We start from the raw sequence: 19966 nt of genomic DNA, 5'->3' as shown, positions 1-19966 counted from the left end.
TGAAGCCATTTCTCTTGGGTAGACAAGACCTCATACACCTAGAGTGTCCCAGCTTCCACCAAAGCATCCCTGAGGGGAGGAATCTGTGGAGTTCTAGGCCTGGGGTCCCCAGTCCTGGCTTCCCAGGGCTGTGGAAAGCTCTGGTTTGAGAGTCAGACAGGCCTGAGTTTGAATTCTGAGTTCCTCCTGTTCCTAAGCTGTGTGGCCTTGGGCAAGTGAATGCACCTCTCTGAGCCTCTGCTTTCTTACCTGTAAGATGGGAATAATAATAGTACCTCCCTCTTAGGGCTACTGTGAAGATTTAATGAGCTGATACAGCATTTCCCTAGGAAGAAAATTTTTGGTGATGATGGCCCTGCATTTAGAATCACTGAACTGTGTGTGTGGCGAGAAATCTACTTACTTCCTTTTCAGTTCTCAATAGTTCCAGGAGAGGGGCTCAGTTGGTGCTAATACATGTTTATGCCTCAACATTTAATCCCTTTGTTTGTTAAAAAGCCCTTCAGCAGGCAACAGTATCCACCTAGACTGTCTTGATATTATTTACATGGTATTTGTTTATTTCATTTTTTAAAATAAATTTATTTATTTATTTTTGGCTGTGTTGGGTCTTCGTTGCTGCACGCGGGCTTTAAGAATTAAAAATGGTTAAGGTGGGGCTTCCCTGGTGGCGCAGTGGTTGAGGGTCTGCCTGCTAATGCAGGGGACGCAGGTTCGAGACCTGGTCTGGGAGGATCCCACATGCCGCGGAGCAGCTGGGCCCGTGAGCCACAACTACTGAGCCTGCGCGTCTGGAGCCTGTGCTCCGCAACGAGAGGCCGCGATAGTGAGAGGCCCGCACACCGCGATGAAGAGTGGCCCCCGCTTGCCCCAACTAGAGAAAGCCCTCGCACAGAAACGAAGACCCGACACAGCCAAAAATAAATTAATTAATTAAAAAAAAAAAGGTTAAGATGGTACATTTCATGTTATGTATATTTTACCACATTTTTTAAAAGTAATTGATTTAGGTTTTTAAAGGGGGTGCTATTTGACAAAATATCTTAAGTAAATAAGAGTTTCGGTCGGGGGTGGATATAGGAAAACCCCGAGGGTCGTCTGTAAATTCGAAACTTGGGAACTATTGAGGTTGTGTAGCCTGAGGCCTCAGCCCAGAGCTGGCACTGAATAAAAAGAGGCTATTAAACCATCATCATCGCCATCATCATCTACAACAGCGGTCCCCAACCTTTTTGGCACCAGGAACCAGTTTCGTGGACCAGTTCCTAACAGGCCGTGGACCACGGCCTGGGGGTTGGGGATCCCTGATCTACAAGGTGTAAAATGCTTCCATGTTCACACTCTTCCAAGTACGCAGAGAGCCGCCTTCGAGATCCTCTGGAGGGATGAGAAAGACGTCACGTTTAGAGGTGACAGAAGTTTCCAGAGCCTTAATTAAAAGCTCGACCTGGCTCTCTACACCCCTAGATCAGCAAAAAACCCACCTGTAGCCATAGCCCTGGCCCCAAATTCCTTCCCCAGGTGGACCAGGAGAGCAAACACACACCACTGGGACTTCCCTGGTGGTCCAGTGGCTAAGACTCCGGGCTCCCAATGCAGGGGGCCCGGGTTCGATCCCTGGTCAGGGAACTAGATCTCACACGCCGCAAGGCAGCTAAAGATCCCATGTGCTGCAACTAAGACCCGGAACGGCCAAATAAAAAAATAAATATTAAAACACACACCCACACCGCCACCGCTGCCACCCCAGCCTCTCCCGGCCCAGCTGGAAGCAAAGGCCTCCTGTGTCCCTCCCTAGTCAAATGTGGGCGAGGACACAGCCATCAGGATCTGGCTCTCCTGGATCTTGCTTAAGGGTTTAGCAGCCGGAAGCAAGGGGTAACAGGTGCCCACGCCCAGCCCAGCCTGGAGTTTGGGGAATCACCCTGTACTGCCCACGCGCACAGGGGCAACAGGATGGTGAGACAGATGTGTGGGTGCTGACGGGGTGGTACTCGCCCTCTATCAGCGAGCAGGTATGAAGGGCCAGAGCTTGGGTGGAGGGGTGACGCGTCTCCATGGCCGCTGCAATAAATTAGCACAAACAGTGGCTTGAGACAACACGCATGTACTATCGTACGGTTCTGGAGATCAGGAGTTTGGAAGGCGTCCTATGGGGCAAAAACCCAGGTGTGGGCAGGGCTGGCTCCTTCTGGAGGCTCCAGGGAAGAATCCACATCCTGGCTTTCTCTAGCTTCTAGGGGCTGCCTGCATTCCTTGGCTCATGGCCCCTTCCTCCATCTTCAAAGTGCATCATCCGGGACTTCCCTGGTGGCGCAGTGGTTAAGAACCCACCTGCCAATGCAGGGGACGCGGGTTCGAGCCCTGGTCGGGAAGATGCCACATGCCCCGGAGTAACTAAGCCCGTGCACCACAACTACTGAGCCTGCGCTCTAGAGCCCGCGAGCCACAACTACTGAGCCCGTGTGCCACAACTACTGAAGCCTGTGCGCCTAGAGCCCGTGCTCCGCAACAAGAGAAGCTACCGCAATGAGAAGCCCAAGTGCAGCAACGAAGACCCATCGCAGACCAAAAAAAAAAAAGAAAAGAAAACCAAACTGCATCATCCGTCCTTTTGATGCCATCATCTTACCCCTTTTCTCTGATCTGGACCTTCTTATAAAGACCCTTGTGATGAGGACTTCCCTGGTGGTCCAGTGGCTAAGACTCCGTGCTCCCAATGCAGGGGGGCTGGCTTCGATCCCTGGTTAGGGAACTAGATCCTGCATGCCGCAATTAAGACCTGGTGCAGCCAGATAAATAAATAAATACATATTAAAATTTTAAAAAAGACCCTTGTGATGACACTGGGTCCATGAGGACAATGCGAGACAATCTCCTCCTCTCAAGATCCTCAATTCAATGACACCTTTGCCGTGGAAGGTGACATATTCCCAGGTTTTGGTAACGAGGATGTGGACATTTGGAGGGAACCAATCATCTACTCACGGAAGAGGGTTAGCGGGCTGGGGGCTGGGGCTGAACTAAATTGAGGTTGAGATAGACACGAGGATGGAACTGGGGATAAGAATGGATACAGGGTTGGGAACTGGCCTGGAGATCAGGCTGGGTTGGAGGGTGGAGGCTGAGTTGGGATTGGAGATGAGACTAAAGGCAGCATTGGAAATGGAAGGCATTGGGGATGGAAGTGGGGACGGGGACGGGGACATCGTTGGGGGTGAGTTGGAGAACAACGTTGGGATGCGTTTGGGGATGAGGATGGACTTGACAGCACGGTGGGGGATGGGAATGGGGACCTCACCTCATCGGAGGTGAAGCAGTGGATGGGACTTTGTCCATGATGGACATGGGCATCTCACCCCAGATCAGCTCCCATGGGGCTTGAAAGGGTGGGACGTAGATGCCAGTGGGGCGGTGAGGAGGCTGACAAAGAGCTGACAAGAGAAAAATGAAATTCACTGATAATCTTACAGTCCAGAGATAACTGCTGTTAATATTGGGTTAGGGTTAGGGTTTTCGGCTTAAACAATCATTCGTATTATTATTATTTTTTATTTACAAAGATTTGGGTGCCGTTGTATGTCGTTCCTAATTTTTTCACTTAAAATGCCATTAACAGGGCTTCCCTGGTGGCACAGTGGTTGAGAGTCTGCCTGCCAATGAGGGGACACGGGTTCGAGCCCTGGTCTGGGAAGATCCCACATGCCGCGGAGCAACTAGGCCCGTGAGCCACAACTGCTGAGCCTGCGCATCTGGAGCCTGTGCTCCGCAACAAGAGAGGCCATGATAGTGAGAGGCCCGCGCACCGCGATGAAGAGTGGCCCCCGCTTGCCGCAACTAGAGAAAGCCCTCGCACAGAAACGAAGACCCAACACAGCCAAAAATAAATTAATTAATTAATTTAAAAAAAAAAAAGAAAACTTAAAAAAAAAAATGCCATTAACAGCCTACCATATTTTGAAGCCTTCTTCACTGTAATTCTAAGTTTTATTCCTACTTTTAACCATGGGAAAATACACAGAACATAACACTTGCCATCTTAACCGTTTATAAGTGTACAGTTCAGTGGCATTAAGTACATTCACGTTGTTGGACAACCATCCCCACCATCCACCTCCAGGACTCTCCATCTTGTAAAAATGAACCTCTGTCCCCCTCCCCCAGCCCCCGGCCCCCACCATCTACTTCCTGTGTGCATGAATTGGACTCCTCTAGGACCTCCTATAAGTGGAATCATTTAGTACTTGTCTTTTTTTGGTGTCTGGCTTATTTCACTGAGCATCATGTCGTCATTAGAATTCATGTTAGCTGTTCCTCTTTACTTTCCAAGATGTGGCTACTAGAAAATTTTAAGTTGCACATGTAGGTCACATAAGATTTCCACCAGCCAGTGCTGGGCTAATGTTTATTAGCAGTTCTAATCACTGTGCTAAGCATTATCTCATTTCATTGTCTCAGATACCCCAGGAGCTCCAGGGTGTGGAACTAAACCTGGGTCTCCAAAGTAACTGTTCTGGGACTTCCCTGGTGGCACAGTGGTTAAGACTCCGAGCTCCCAACGCAGGGGGCCCAGGTTCGATACCTGGCCAGGGAACTAGATTCCACATGCATGCCACAACTAAGAGTTCACATGCCACAACTAAGGAGCCCGAGAGCCACAACTAAGACCCAGCACAACCAAATTAAAGAAAAAACACAAAAAAGTAACTGTTCTTAGGGAATTCCCTGGTGGTCCAGTGGTTAGGACTTGGTGTTTCCACTGCCAGGATCCAGGTTTGATCCCTGGTCAGGGAACTAAGATCCAGCAAGCTTCATGGTGTGGTGAAAAAACAAAACAAAGTAACTGTTCTTAATCACCAAGGTCCCTGCCCCTCAAATGGGTGATGTGCCTTCCCACTTCACAGAGGAGAGAACGGAGGCTCTCAAAGGTTGAAGTGACCTGCCCCAGAGTCACACACAAGAAGGAGACAATGTTCCCCAAAGTGTGGGACATGCACCCCTTTATGGCCTTAAAGAACATTGGATCCCATTATGAGAAAGTTAGTATTTTATTTTTGGCCTCACCATGTGGCATGCGGTATCTTAGTTCCCTGACAAGGGATCAAACCCGTGCCCCCTGAAATGGAAGCGTGCAGTCTTAACCACTGGACCACCAGGGAAGTCCCAAGACAGTATCTTTTGATGTCTCTTTCTGGCTGATTCAGCCAATGAGAAAATCTCAGTTGGATGCTAGTGTATCTTTAGAGCCTCTCTAACAATTCTTGGTCTCCCCTTCTGGGCTAGAAATTTAATATCACCTTTTGGCTTCTCCGTATTGATTTTTTAAAACAGCGTGATTGACAGCCACTATGGAGAACAGTATGGAGGCTCCTTAAAAACTTAAAATAGAACTACCATATGATCCTGCAATCCACTCCTGGGCATATATCTGGAGGGAACTCCAATTCCAAAAGATGCATGCACCCCAATGTTCATTGCAGCACTGTTTACAATAGCCAGGATATGGAATCAACCTAAATGTCCATCAACAGAGGAATGGACAAAGAAGATGTGGTATATAGATATACAATGGAATATTACTCAGCCATAAAAAAGAATGAGGGACTTCCCTGGTGGTCCAGTGGTAAAGAATCTACCTTCCAATGCAGGGGACGTGGATTCAATCCCTGGTCGGGGAACTAAGATCCCACTTGCCACGGGGCAACTAAGCCCACGTGCCACAACTACTGAGCTTGTGCGTCTCAACTAGAGAGCCCTAGTGCTGCAAACTATAGAGCCCATGCACTCTGGAGCCCATGCACCACGACTAGAGAAGAGAAAACCTGCACGCCACAACTAGAGAGAAGCCCGAATGCCACAACAAAGAGCCCATGTGCCACAACGAAAAGATCCCGTGTGCCTCAATGAAGATCCCGTGTGCTTGCAACTAAGACCAGACACAACCAAAATAAATAAATAAATAAATAAAGTATTTTTCAAAAGTATGAAATAATGCCATTTACAGCAACAGGGATGGACCTAGAGATTATCACAAGTGAAGTAAGCCAGACAAAGACAAATACTATATGATATTGCTTATATGTGGAATCTAGAAAACATACTTATGGTTACCAAAGGGGAAAGGGGAGAGGGATAAACTAGGAGTTTAGGATTAACAGATACACACTACTGTATATAAAAGTTAAACAACAAGACCTACTGTATAGCACAGGGAACTATACTCAATATTTCGTAATAACCTATAAGGGAAAAGAATATACATATATATACATATATCTGAATCACTGTGCTGTACATCTGAAACTAACACATTTTATTTTATTTTATTTTATTTGTTATTTTTTATTTTTAAAAATAAATTATTTATTTATTTATTTTTGGCTGCATTGGGTCTTCGTTGCTGCGCGTGGGCTTTCCCTAGTTGCAGTGAGTGGGGGCTACTCTTCGTTGCAGTGCATGGGCTTCTCATTGTGCTGGCTTCTCTTGTTGCAGAGCACAGGCTCTAGGCACTCGGGCTTTCAGTAGTTGTGGCACACGGGCTCAGTAGTTGTGGCTCGCGGGCTCTAGAGTGCAGGCTCAGTAGTTGTGGCGCACTGGCTTAGTTGCTCCGGGGCACCTGGGATCTTCCCGGACCAGGGCTCGAACCTGTGTCCCCTGCATTGGCAGGCAGATTCTTAATCACTGTGCCACCAGGGAAGTCCCAAGCATTTATTTTTGTTTTGTTTTGTTTTGGGGTTCTTCATTTAATAATTAGGTTTTTAAAAAATATATATATGGCACATACAAAGCTTGACCAAGAGCTCACAATCATGAAAATTGAAATCAGTGCAATTTAAATTTCTAAGACATATTTTAACAGTAGAGTTTTTTAAAAAAGAAAAGCAACTTACTATCAAAAATTTAAAAATACAAGAAAATATGAGGACCCTAACTACCCAGATATATCCTCAGTATTATTAGCATTTTGGCCTTTAACTTCCCTTTCTTGAGATGTGTGTGTGTGTGTGTGTGTGTGTGTGTGTGCATATACACTAGTATAAGCTTTTAGAGTTGCTTTCTACTTGCTTACTTTTCTAGCTTTCCATTTAGGGGAGCAATGTAAAATTGCCTCCTGAAATAAATGTATGTAATTACGTTTTTGAAAAGTGAGTTCATTTAAAGATGATGTTTAAATAAATCGTGGTTACAGGTGCAGAGGGGCAAAAATTTAAAGTCTGAAAATGCCCAAGGCCCTGAAGGACATGACTGGGCAATTGGTGAACTTTGAATACGGACGTTTATTAGATAACACTATTATGTCTGTGGAAATTTTCTGAATTTGGTAAATGAATCGTGGTTACGTAAGAGAGTGGTCTAGTTCTTAGGAGATACATGCTTAAATATTTAGGGGTGAAGGGACACGATGCTCACAAGCTGCTTTGAAATAGTTCTTCAAAAACGGGGGGGGGGGGGGGTTGGGCTTCCCTGGTGGCGCGGTGGTTGAGAATCTGCCTGCCAATGCAGGGGACACGGGTTCGAGCCCTGGTCTGGGAAGATCCCACATGCCGCGGAGCAACTGGGCCCGTGAGCCACGATTACTGAGCCTGCGCGTCTGCAGCCTGTGCTCCGCAACAAGAGAGGCCGCCACAGTGAGAGGCCCGCGCACCGCGATGAAGAGTGGCCCCCGCTTGCCACAACAAGAGAAAGCCCTCGCACAGAAACGAAGACCCAACACAGCCAAAAATAAAAATAAATTAAAAACAAAATAGAGAGGGGGGAGGGGAAAATGGCAAAATGTTAGTGATTGGTAAATTTGGGTGAAAGGTACTCCGCAGTTCATTGAACTCTTCTTGCAACTTTTCTGTTGCAACAGAAATGTTTCAAGATAAAAAGTTTTTCTTTTTAAGTTGGCAAATTAAGGGAATTCCCTGGTGGTTCAGTGGTTAGGACTCCATGGTCTCACTGCCGAGGGCCTGGGTTCAATCCCTGGTCGGGGAACTAAGATCCTGCAAACTGTGCGGCGTGGCCAGAAAAGAAAAAAAAATTAAAAATAAAGTTGGCAAATTAAAAGCATTGGTGAGAATGAGAAGCAAGGAAACGCTCATCCCTCACTGAGAGAAATGTGAGGTGGGCAACCATTTCGGAAAACAATTTAACATGATCTAATATATTACTGGGCAGGGTCAGTCAATTGCTGGAATAAGAAAATACAGCAGATCTCGGTATCTTAAGAGTGAAAGCTTATTTCTTACATAAACTAAGTCCACTGAGTGTGTGCTTCTACCCTGGAAGGCAGTCTGTCAAGTGGTCCAGGCTCCTTCCGTCTGTGATGCCTCCATTCCCAACATGTGGCTTCCACCCGCCCGGCATGAAGCTTTCAGAGCAGCCCTAGCAGGAAAGGACAGCATAAGGAAGACACACTGCATCCTTAACCATCTCAGTCCCAGAACACACGTCACTTTGGCGTACTTTCTATTGGTCAAAACAAGTCATATGACCTCAACTAGCTGCAAGGGAAGCTGGGAAATGTAGTCTCTGGCACAGCAGCTGCTCCCCAGGAACAACCTTGCCCGGTGGAAAGGGAGCTTGAATCTTTGTGACACGTCCAGTAAAGCTGAAAATGAATGGATCCTACGATTGGGAACTCCCTTCCCAGATTTACGTCCCCCTGAGAAACTCTGACACGTGGATCCAGATTTCATGTACAAGATTATTCAGAGCAGCCCTGCTAGCCATAGCAAAACCCTGGAATATTCCTGAACTGCAGACTAGATGAATAAATGGTGGGGTAGTCATTCAATGGATGACACATAAAGTCATGAACAGCAGGGACATGCATTAATGAGAATGACTCCCAACAAGATCGTGCTGGGCCAAAACAAAAACAAAAGAAAGAAATTAAACCATGTCATAAAACAGTATATCTGTTTATAGAATGATTTAAAAAAAAAAAGTAAGGCTACATTCAACAAATAGTATTTAGGGCAGGGCTGCTACCCAGCAGGCACACCCTTGTATGAATGTGCCAGTTGATAAAATATGGCAAAACTGGTTGGTAGGTAGCCGCTGCTCCCAGCCTCCCTCACTCCAGCACGTTCCTGAGCACCCTGGCTTTGCCCCTGTGACCCTACGGACTTCTTCACGACCCAGCAGCCAAAGGGTTAAGATCTGGCCAATATTTTTACTATTGCCTTAGGTTTAGGGGGACATGCATATGTGATAAAATGCTTTAAAAAAAGAAAAAAAAAAAAGCAAAGGAATGGTGAACACCAAATCCAGAGAAGTGGTCACCTCAGAGGGGGGAAGGGGGGGTTGCACCTTGTAAGAGTCGCACTGGGTTTTCATTGGGGTCAGTGTGTGTTGTGAACCGTTTCTGCTTCACCCACACCCTGAAGTGGCCTCAAAGTTTCAAAAACTCCATCACAATAGCTTTCTAACGTGGCTTAACTCCATTATTCGTTTGGAAAAGGGTTGCCAGATAAAATGCGGGATGCCCAATTAAATTTGAATTTCAGATAAACAGTGAATAATTTTTAGCATGAGTGTGTCCTCTATATCGCATGGGATGGACTTACACTAAAACATGATTCCTTGTGTATCTGAAATTCACATCGAAATGGGCATTCTGCATTTTTCTTTGCTCAATTTGACAACTAACTTGGAAGTATCTCCTTAACCAAACCTCTGTCCTGTTCCTCCCTCAAATGAGAAAGTTCTGTGAAATGTATCTTTCAGTGCCTTCTCTTCCAAAATCCATTAACCCCCAATGGTTATTCTGAGATTAACCTTTTTCGCACACCTTCTGTTATTCATCTGCAGGGGAATGGTGACAAAACTGGGAGACATATTGCCAACTGGGATTTCTGCCAGATTTTAAGGTTCAAAAGATTCAGACTTGTAAATCTAGCCCCAAAGGCCAACGTTTCTCTTCAACATCAAAGCTGAGATCACTGTGGTCCACAGGGAGAGACTCTGCCTGTCCTTTCCCAGCCCCCTCTCAAAGGCTGGGTTACGGGTTAAATTGTGCCCCTCCCCCCAGAATGTAAGTTGGTTCAGCCACTATGGAGAACAGTATGGAGGTTCCTCAGAAAACTAAAAATAGAGCTACCGTATGATCCAGCGATCCCACTCCCAGGCATATATCCAGACAAAACTCTAATTCAAAAAGATACATGCACCCCAGTGTTCACGGCAGCACTATTCACAATAGCCAAGATGTGGAAGCAACCTAAGTGCCCATCGACAGAGGAGTGGATAGAGAAGATGTGAGATATATATATATATATCTCACAGAAATTATCACATGTCTATAAGCTAATGGCAATAATGGAGGAGAGAGGGGACATCTGCTGTTATGAGAGAAAGCAGAGACTTGTTAAGAGCGATGGCCTTGAGTGGAATGGAATCCAGGGCGTAGGTGGAAAGTTGACCTTGGCCGGGAGCACGGACAGTTCCGTCACAATAACAAAGAAGAAGGTAATGCTGACAGCCCGGATGAAGGGACGTGGGTAGGTGTTCTGGGATGCCGTGGAAGTTCTCTTCTGTGGCTTTGTTTTCGCAGAAGGTAGGAGGTGAGGTCCAGAGCTGAGAGTCAGGAGGAAGGGGGAGGCTTGAGGGGAGATGGAAGGGTAGGACATTAGCCTATGAGAGAGTTGGTGAGTGAAGGGACTGGGGGATGTGGTAGTGCTGAGCAGCGGATTAGAGGTCTAGAGTCTCAAGGGAGACCAGTCGGCACGGCTGTGTGCGAGACTGCCCAGGTACAGGTGAGGAGTGGATGGAGGGTTGGCTTTAACTAAGTCCGGTCGGATCAATGGGATGAAGGAAGAGATAGAGGAGGGGGTTGAGGGTATATGTCAAGGAGGGATTGTAATGACAGACCATGGCTCTAAAGTGGGTGAGGGCACAGGAGAATGGGGCAATGATCCATGGATGACAGGTTCTAGCAGAGCTAAAGGATTGCTTGAACAGGAACACCAAAAGGAGTGAGATGGAAAGAAAAGAAGTGTGGGTCAATGAGTGGAGTGTTTGAGAATACGGAAAGGGATGCAATTTCTGTACACGTCAAGGTCTAAAATAAGACCATGAGAGCTGGAGGCTGAGGTAGAGGGGAGGACGAGGTCACTGGGAGAGAAGAGTTAAAGGATTTGAAAGTCACACACCCGGAAGGATCATCAAGCTCCGTGGTTCTCCATCAAGGGCGAGTCTGCCCCCCGGGGGACACTTGATCACATCTAGAGACATTTTTGGTTGTCACACTTAGGGGTGGTGGGTTTTCTACTGGCATTGGGTGGGTAGGGGTCAGGGACGTTGTTCAAAATCCCACGATGCACAGGGCAGACCCCACAAGCAAGAATGACGTGGCTCCAAATGTCAACAGTGCCAAAGTTGGGAAACCCTGGCCCACGTGGATCCTGAAGTCACTAAGAATTATGCCCAGAGGAGTTTTCAAGAAAAGAACCAGGGGCTTCCCTGGTGGCACAGTGGTTGAGAATCTGCCTGCCAATGCAGGGGACATGGGTTCGAGCCCTGGTCTGGGAAGATCCCACATGCCGCGGAGCAACTGGGCCCGTGAGCCACAACTACTGAGCCTGCGCGTCTGGAGCCTGTGCTCCGCAGCGAGAGAGGCCGCGATAGTGAGAGGCCCGCGCACCGCAATGAAGAATGGCCCCCGCTCGCCACAACTAGAGAAAGCCCTCGCACAGAAACGAAGACCCAACACAGCCATAAATAAATAAATAAATAAATAAATTTTTTAAAAAAGAAAAGAACCAGAAGGGAAAATAGTAAAGGAGGGGGTGACCTGAGGGTTGATGGACAAAGCAGCAAGGACAGGTAGTAGAGAGAATTGTTTGATGGCCTGAGATTCGAAGCTGCAGAGTTTGAGGGGAGAGTTAGGAGCAATGATGGGGCAAAGACACCCACTTCATCACAAGAGGCACAAAAGTGCAAAGAGTTGGAGAAAAAATAGCCACGACTTAAGAGCTTCCGGTCCTTGGGAAAGAGCCAGGCATCTGTTAGGGCGAGCAGGTAAAGAGAATGATCTCTGAAGACATTGAGAATACAGGGAATTTTGCTTATGAAGGACCATGACTTCTGGCACAACTGAAGCATCTCAAGATTTGAGAAGGACCATTTAAGAAATGAAAAGGCATGCCATTAACTGGAAGAAGGTATTTGGAATACATATATCTGACAAAGGGCTTATTGCCAGAACACATAAAGAACCCTTACAACTCAATAAGAAGAAGACAAGGGAATTCCCTGGCGGTCCAGTGGTTAGGACTCCATGCTTCCACCGCAGGGGGCATGGGTTTGATCCCTGGTCAGGGAACTAAGATCCCACAAGCCACCTGGAGCGGCCAAAAAAAAAAAAGACAAACAAAATGGCAAAGGGTTTGGAACAGATACTTTGCAAAAGAAGACATAGAGATGGCCACAAGGCACATGAAAAGATGCTCAAAAGCATTAGTCATTGGGAAAATGAACAGGAAAACCACCATGAGATATCACTATACCACCTGCTCGAAGAACTAAGATTTTAAAACAGTAACTCGTCCATACAAAACGATATTGAGGACGTGGAGCAACTGGAATTCTCAGACGTTGCTGTTAGGCATGTAAAATGGTGCAGCTGCTTTGGAAAATGATGTGGCAGTTTCTTCCCAAGTTAAATACACACTTCCCATATGATCTAGCCATTCCACGTTTGGTATTTACCCATGAGAAGCAAAAATGTATGCTCATACAAAATCTTTTTTTTTTTTTTTTCCTTTGGTAAAGTTCAGTTCTCTTTTCTTTTTCTTTTTTGGCCACGCCATGGCTTGTGGGATCTTAGTTCCCCGACCAGGGATTGAACCTGGGCCCTTGGCAGTAAGAGTGCAGAGTCCTAACCACTGGACTGCCAGGGAGTTCCCTCTTTTCTTTTTTTTCCCCACACAGTCTTATACACCAATGTTCAGAGCAGCTTTATTTGTAATAGCCCCAAACTGGAAACAACCCAGATGTCCAGAACAGATCAACTCTGGTACATCCATACAATGGAATATTATTCAGCCATGAAGAGGAATGAATGAATCAATGAATATACACAAAGGCACGAGTGAATCTCAGAAACATCATGCTGAATGAAAGAAGCCAGCCACAAAAGACTACATACTATATGGTTCCATTTATATGAAATTCTAGTGAAGAGAAATCTAATCTAGAGTGACAGAAAAATGGATCAATGGTTGTTTGGGGATGAGGATGGGATGGGGGTTGACTGCAAGGGGACCCAGGGGATTCTTTTGGGGGTGATGGAGATATTCTCTGTATTGATTGGGGTAATGGTGACACCATGGATTTGTCAAAACCCATCAAACTGTACACTTAAAATGGATACATTTTATTAAATGGACATTATACTTCAATAGAGTTGACTTTAAACCAACTTGGACAGGGAAGGGAGAATGTAAAAAATAGGAATGTACAGAGTTGTGGTCTTTGGGTGATGGAGTTGTGGCCTCATTGAGAAACTGGCAGAAATGGGTCAGGGGTCTGATGGGCTTAGTTGATGGTTCTGGCATTTTGAGGCAGTCAGCTGTGAATATCTAGGGCAGCTTACCAGGAGCATATGGAGAAGTGGGGCTCCTCTCCCCCCACTTAAAAACAGTGTTTTGCTTTCACTGTACTTTTTAATTCAATTTCTGGTATGTCATTCCATTTTTCCATGTATGGCAGTCATTTAAATTTTCTATTTTAAAATAAATGTATGTAAATGTTTTAAATGAGGGGATTTAGAATAAAATTATTCATGATTGTATAGCTAGCACACATTTGAATGACTTAAGTTTAGAAACCCTCATGGTTTCCCACCATTTTTTATTGTGTTCCTGTCATGAATACCGAATTTTAAAGGCTTGGTCTACCAGATGGACTGCATTTTTTGAGCGTGTGTGTGTGTGTGTGTGTGTGTGTGTGTGTGTGTGTGTGTAGGGGGTAAAGTAACAGAGAGAGACTTTTATGATGTACCTAATCACTTGACCAGAAGAGGATTCTCCCTATTTGTCGGGTGAGGAGAATGCAGTTATGAAACGTTCAGATCCTCACCCAAGGCCCCAGGAAATAAGTAGTGGGGTAGAGATTGAACCCAGGACTCTCTCCCCTTACTCCACCACCCCTTAACTATTTTTTATTAATTAATTAATTAACTAATTTTATTTTTGGCTGCTCTGGGTCTTCGTTGCTGCGCATGGGCTTTCTCTAGTTGCGGTGAGCGGGGGCTATTCTTCCTTGCGGTGCGCAGGCTTCTCATTGCAGTGGCTTCTCTTGTTGCGGAGCACGGGCTCTAGGCGTGCGGGCTTCAGTAGTTGTGGCTCACGGGCTCTGGAGCACAGGCTCAGTAGTTGTGGTGCACGGGCTTAGTTGCTCCGCAGCATGTGGGATCTTCCCAGACCAGGGCTCGAACCCGAGTCCCCTGCATTGGCAGGAGGATTCTTAACCACTGCGCCACCAGGGAAGTCCTTCACCTCAATTTTTAAAAAAGCACCACATGCTCATGATATGACCCACAAATGAATAAAAAGAAGAAAATAAAAATTACCTGAACCCCTCCACTCACAGACTCTTAGCATCTAGTCTAGGGGTGTGTGGTCCCACCCACATACATTTGCAACAATGAGACTGTGGTGTCAGCATTGTCTTATTACCTGCTTGTTTTCCCCCTTACAAATTACATCAAGGGAATCAAATGGTGCTATCTTGGGATGTCCAGGATGTATTGATTGAGAAGGGACACGGAGGAACTTTCTAGATCTTGGACGGGGTGATGGTTACTCGGGTGTACACCCATCTAAAACACAAATTCACTGGGCTGTACAGTTAAGATGTTTGCACTTTACTGAGTGTATGTTTCACTCCAATAATTTTAAAAAATACACCATGGGACTCTTTCCATGTCAATAAAAATGAATGCACAACATCATTTTCATTGCTGACACCCCATTTAAATGCCCCTCCCCCTCACAATGGCTTCCCAAAGCAGCTGATGCTTCTAAAACTGATGGCTGGGAATTCCCTGGTGGTCCAGTGGTTAGGACTCTTCGCTCTCACTGCCGAGGGCCCAGGTTCGATCCCTGGTCGGGGAACTAAGATCCCGAAAGCCAGCCAAAAAAAAAAAAAAAAAGGAACTGATGGCTGATCTCAACAGCTTGTGCGCCTGCCAGATTCGTTCTTCCGCTTGATCCATTCTCTTCCTTGGACCTGTGACTGCCCCCACCCCCAGCCCTGGCTCCGTCTTCTCACTCCAACCTGTTCCTGGGGCAGGGTGGAGGAGGGGAGATCTCACCTGCTCCCATGCTGCCTGAGTGCCAGAATTACAGAACCATCGGCTTCCTGGAAATCTCCGCTTGGATATCCACAGGCTGCCCTAACTCACCAGATCCTAACCCAGTGTTTCTCAACCGGGGATATTGGGCAATGTCTAGAGACCTTTACGGTCGACGTGATTGGGGGGATGTTACTGACACCTAGTGGAAGGAGGCCAGGTGCATGGGATGACCGGCCCCGACAGCAAAGAACTATTCAACCCCAAATGTCAGTGGTGCCAAGGTTGACAGACCCTGACCTAAACTAACTCACCATCTTCCCCCAAACCTACATCCCCGTCTCAGTAAAATGCACCTCCGTGCGCCCAATGGCCCCAGCCAGAAAGATCTGAACCTTCCCTCCCCTCCCCCACCATATTCAATCCACTCCTGAATTAATACAGCTTCCACTGTGCTCTTTTGGATCGATTGCTCTAGGGGGAAGCTGGCCACCATGTTGTGAGGACACTCAGTTAACCAAGAGGTCTACATGGGGAAGAACTGAAGCCTCCTGACAGTAGCTACCCATCCAACTTGTCTGGCATCCAACTTGCTAGCCATGTGAGTGAGCCATCTTGGAAGTAAATCCTTCAACTGGTTGACACTTTATTTATTTATTTATTTGTGGTCGTGCCTCGAGGCTTGCGGGATCTTAGTTCCCTGACCAGGGATTGAACCTGGACCACCGCGGTGATAGTGTCAAGTCTTAACCACTGGACCGCCAGGGAATTCACAAGTTGAGCCTTTAGATCTGACTACAGCCCTGGCTGATAGTTTGACCCCAACTTTAGGAAAGACCCCAAGTCAGAACACCTAGCTAAGCTGCCTGTAGGTTCCTGACCGACAGAAATTATGTGAGATAATGTTTATTTTTAATGATAATGTTTAATGTATCGTTATTATTTTAAGCCACTAAATTATGGGGTAATATGTTACACAGCAATAGATAACTGCTAAAGGAGAAGTATGACTTTTGGAGAATAATTGATCCCACGATCTGCAAGCCCTGTCTGTTCTTCCTAAACATTTCACAAATCCATCGCCCCTCCCGTATAGATTGTACCTCCACCATATTTCTCTTTTGAATGGCTACACCTGCCCTGTCACTGATCTCCCTTTGTAGAAGATGTCTGTCATGTCTTTTTATTTTTTGTGGGTTTTTTTTTTTCTTTTTTGGCTTTCCAACATCCAATTATTTCTTTTGGGAGGGGGGACTTCATTCCTTGTAGCAGTGTCCACCAAGGTGGCTGTGACCTCCTAGCCAAATTGCCCCTGATGCTCAGCCTCTGGAAACTTCTGCCTATTTTTTTCCAAGGTGGAGATTCCAGACTGACACAGATGCTGGGAAACCTCTGGTGTCTACAAGATTCCCCCCCCCTTTTTTTTTTTTTTGTCAGACACTTTGCACATATGATATCTTTTAATTAAAAAAACCAACCCAAGCAGAGAAGGTAAGAGAAAGCGGGGCTCAAAAGTGAGGGGTGTAAGCTAGATAAGTACATGAACACCCACAGAGGCCTTTGTAGCAACTAGGTCATAATAATAACAACAGCTAGCCCTTAACAATTTAAAAGGGTTTTCACCTATAATTCTCACAGCAACTCTGGGAAGGGCATGATTATCCCAGTTTTGCTGTGAGAACTCTCCAAATACAGGTCCATTTCCACAAAGTCAGCCATGCTTCTCCGGTCCTGCTTTAAGTATCTCCTATTTTCCCACCTCTTTAAATTTACACGGCTCCAAGTGTTACTGCCTTGATATCTGTGTAGTTTAGGACAGAAAAAAAAGATGTCTCTGCTTCAGAGCATTAACTTGCAGTGTTTTAGTAGATACGTCTTTGGTAGGATTGAAAGGGCCCTTGCAAAGATTTCCCCCTTTCCCTTGTAATCGACGTTAGATTATGAGGGTGTTTCTCATCATCATTTGCTATCCTGCGTATTGTATTACCCGGTGATGCCGTCTGTACTCCTCACGTCCACTTCCTTAGCGGTTAGCTCCCCTTTGTCAGCTGCCTTCTTTCTGGGGCATATTTGCCTCTTCTCTGAACAAGATTCCCTTTTTGCTTAAGACAGTTTCTGTTGCTTTCAACCAACAACCCTGGCTGGTACATCTGCCTCCGCCATTGCCTCACATAACCCACTGGCCATTCCTTCACTGACTTAATAAATGTTTACTGAGTGCCTACTATGTGCCGAACACTGTTCTAGAAGCTGAAGTATAGCTGTGAAAAAAAGTAGAGAAAAACCCTTGTGAAATGGAGCAGGACCTTCCCCCCACCCCATGTCCTCCGCCTGCCTTTTGTCTGTGGAAAAACTTTAGCCAAAGAATAAGCCTAATCAGAGAAGTGAGAAAAATGCAGAAGCAAAGGAAAACAGTCCAACAAGACCAAATAATAATAGTTTAGTCGTTAAAGTCAAATAATAGTTTAGTCCTTCCTAAAGGAGGAACCTTTAGTTCCTTCTCAAGGGCTATAGATAATATTCTGAGCCATGTCCTTTGAGCGAGCTGTTTTGCAGATACTGAAACCACCAGGTGAAAGAAGTGAACTACCTGACGACCAGATTGTGGCCATGACATAAGCTGCCACGATTCTGAGAACTGGCCTCAAGGAAATGGGAACAAACCCACCGTGGAACTGAAGACGAACTGGACGTAAAACAATCAAGATGACACTGTTCAGACCACTGCAGGACCAATTTCAAGATGACTGTCAGAGCTGCCTGTGCTGTTTCTGCATGTAGCTTTCTCCTTCTGCCTATATCCTCCCCCCCCCGAAACTCCCCTTAAAAAGCTCTTGCCCACTGATTGTCAGTGGGGAGTTGGCCTTTGGACACGAGTCTGCCCTCTCCCCCGGGATGCCAGCCTCCAAAACTTTCCTTTCCACCAACCTTGGCTTTCGAGTGCTGAGCAGCCGGACCCCACTTTCGGTCACACTTGCTCTGGTGAGCTTATGTTTTTATCAGGAGAGACAGACAGTAAACAAAATAAGCAGTCAATGTATCAAATGGGAGTGCTTCTCAAAGTTCAGTGTGCCTGTGGATGGACTGGGGATCTTGTTCAAACGCAAGCTCTGAGTCAGTAGGTCTGGGTGGAACCTAACAGTCTGTTATTAACAAGAGCCCAGGTGATACTGATGCTGCTGGTCGGTGAAGCACACTTGGAGTAGGGAAGGATGAGGCTCACAAGTTCTGTAAAGAAAAGTAAAGCAGGGGAAGGGGGTGCAGTGTGCTGGGAGATGATGGTGGGGCTTGTGGTCACAAGTCAGGGTGTCAGAAGGGGACAGTGAGTGTGGGCTCATTGGAGGTGAGGGGGGTGCCATGGGGATGTCTGAGGGAAGGGCATTCCAGCCAGCAGGAACAGCCAGTGCAAAGGTCCTGAGGCTGATGTGTGCCTGACTGGTTAGAGGACTAGCAAGGAGGCCAGTGTGGCCACGGTGGAGTGAGCGAGGGGGACAGAGGGAGGAGGGAAGTCATGGGGCAGGAGGGGGCATCTATGACTGTGTAGAGAGTTGCAGACTATTCTTCGGACTAGGAGTTGAGCCATAGGAGGGTTCTAAGAATGACATGAGCTCAGTTAAGTTTTAAAAGGATTCCTCTGGTCCCTGTGGGGAGAACAGGTTGCAAGGGAACAGGAATGGAAGCTGAGAAAAATGGGAGGAGTAGGTGACTGCAATTGTCCAGGTAGGAGATGATGGTAGCTTGGATCAGGGAAGCAGCATGGACTGGTGAGAGGGGGCTGGGTTCTGGGTAAACTTGGGAAGTTGAACCAACTGGATTAGCCAACAGATTTGGGGAGAGAAATCAAGGATGACTCTGGGTTTTTTAGTATGAGTGTAAGGCTGAAGGAGCAATGCACAGGGGCGGGGAGTAAGATTAGTAACCCATCTCAAACATTTTGAGGGGCCTTATTAGACCTCCCTGGTAGATGCAAGGAGGAAGGTCTGGGAGAGAGAGTTATCTGGGCAGGACAGAGAAACACAGGATGCATCTGGTACACAGGTATTTAAAGCCAGGAGACTAGATGAGATTACAGAGCAGATTGGATGGAGATAAAGAAGACCAAGCCCAGGGGCTCTCTTCAAAAGACAAATCTGATAAGGGAAAAGAATCTGAAAAAGAATATATATATATATACACACACAGACACACATATATACATAGAAAATATGTATAACTGAATCACTGTGTTGTACACCTGAAACTAACACAACATTGTAAATCAACTATACTTCAATTATTTTAAATCTCAAAAAAAAAAAAAAGACAAATCTAGGAGTTCCCGGGCGGGCCAGTGGTTATGATTCAGTGCTTTCACTGTCGGGGCCCGGGTTCAGTCCCTGGTCGAGGAACTAAGATCCCGCAAGCCACGCAACATGGCCAAAGAAATAAGACAAATCTGATGATTGGTAAGATTAAAAAAAAATCACCACAAGAAGATACCCACCAACAAAGGACTGATTCAATAAATTAAAGGTCTTCTTCATACAGATGGCCAACAAACACATGAAAATCTGCTCAACATCACTAATTATTAGAGAAATGCTAATCAAAACTGCAATGAGGTATCACCTCACACTGATCAGAATGGCCATCATCAAAAAATTTACAAACAATAAATGCTGGAGAGGGTGTGGAGAAAAGGGA

The 19966-nt window shown here is 46.2% G+C and overlaps 1 protein-coding gene and 1 non-coding gene across 2 annotated transcripts in view; both read right to left on the bottom strand.

The window, feature by feature from the left end:
• Positions 1–19966, bottom strand: part of ACER1 (alkaline ceramidase 1) — a 55856-nt gene that overhangs the window by 19422 nt on the left and 16468 nt on the right. The gene's annotated exons all lie outside the window — the stretch shown is intronic.
• TRNAK-CUU (transfer RNA lysine (anticodon CUU)) lies at positions 12815–12887 on the bottom strand. Its single transcript has one exon. It is a non-coding gene; the product is annotated as a tRNA-Lys (tRNA).

Source organism: Balaenoptera ricei, chromosome 3 (assembly GCF_028023285.1).
Source record: "Balaenoptera ricei isolate mBalRic1 chromosome 3, mBalRic1.hap2, whole genome shotgun sequence".
Lineage (NCBI taxonomy): Eukaryota > Metazoa > Chordata > Mammalia > Artiodactyla > Balaenopteridae > Balaenoptera > Balaenoptera ricei.
Note: the sequence above shows the minus strand (reverse complement) of the source record. Positions and strands in the feature narration are given on the sequence as shown.